Source organism: Macrobrachium rosenbergii, chromosome 12, assembly GCF_040412425.1.
Source record: "Macrobrachium rosenbergii isolate ZJJX-2024 chromosome 12, ASM4041242v1, whole genome shotgun sequence".
NCBI lineage: Eukaryota > Metazoa > Arthropoda > Malacostraca > Decapoda > Palaemonidae > Macrobrachium > Macrobrachium rosenbergii.
In genome coordinates this window covers 61,212,820-61,214,395 of record NC_089752.1, presented here as the reverse complement: position 1 = coordinate 61,214,395, position 1,576 = coordinate 61,212,820, and positions in this window count along the sequence as shown.

Below are 1,576 nucleotides of genomic sequence, written 5' to 3'. Positions count from 1 at the left end.
GCTTTCAGTAATTTTTTAATAAAAGAAAGATTTCCATTATGTGGCAGTTAAAATATTTTCGCTCATAAAAGGTTCATTATTCTTATTAGGATAAAAAATGTTTTTAGTTTTCTCCAAGGATTTGTCATTTAAAAACTTGGGTATTTTAACATAACTACAGTATATCCTTAACGCCCTTAAAAACGTGGAACAGAAAACTGAGAGTTTTCACCTGCATCGTGCATCGAATAATAATGGATGCAGGAACAGCCCTTGATACGTTTCCTGTAAACATCCTATACAAAGCTTCTATCCCTTCTATAAACTAAAACATCTAAGAACGGTAATAAACAATAATTTTCCTCTTCATCGGTGAATTTATTAGAACGTACCAAATGATTAAACTTATCTAAAAAGTCGTTCAAGTTCTCTGATATGGGCCAAACGCAGAGTATGACATCAACATATTTAACCCAAAGAACACCCTTTGGCAAAATAGCAGGCAATATTTCTACTTCAAAAAATTCCAAACATAGGTTGATAAGCAACTGGGTCAGGGGGTTGATTGCCCATAGCCATTCCAGACTTTTGAAGGGAATAATTTCCGTTAAGAAAAAACTTATAATCTTTAACACATCGTTTTATCAATTCTAAAACTTTGTCAGAAGCTAAATGTAAAATGTGCTTTGTTAATTCATCAGCTATAAAGATTAATGGGGCGAATATCGTCAAATTTTGATTCCATATCCATTGACGAAGCAAATGGTAGCAGTAGATCAAGAGTCTGGACATACGGGAACCACTGGGACAACGGTAAACAAAGAAGCTACATCAAAACTGACTATTTTAACGTCGTAATATATACATACCTACATATATATATATATATATATATATATATATATATATATATATATATATATATATATATATATATATATACATATATATATATATATATATATATATATATATATATATATATATATATATATATATATATATATATATATATATATTATATGTATACATATACATACATACATATATATATATATATATATATATATATATATATATATATATATATATATATATATATATATATATATAAATATATATATATATATATATATATATATATATATATATATATATATATATATATATATATATTATTAACTTACAATACAAAAGATCTAGCATTTAGAACATGCAAAGAAACAGGCCAGGATAAGGTAACTTACAAGTATTTGAAATCAATGAAAACTTACGACTTTCCTTAATTTTTCCTTGCCCGAATATCAGTAAAGTACTAGGTAACTCGAAAGGAAGGTGAACTATATTAAAGGGAGTATGAATCTCATCTGACGCTCATTCAATTTGTTCTCGCTAGCATTTCATATGTCTTCCTTAGTGGTGTGTGTGTGTTCTTTTTTTTCAGATCGCTGACGCCCTTATCGCTTTCATGTGGCGTGTTTGTAAATTACCAGTGACAGACATACATAAACAGAGAACTAATCTGGCTTCAGGAATATTAGCAGTTACAGAGATCCATCAATTACGGCTCCTTCGCGTTCCGGAATCAATACGTAAA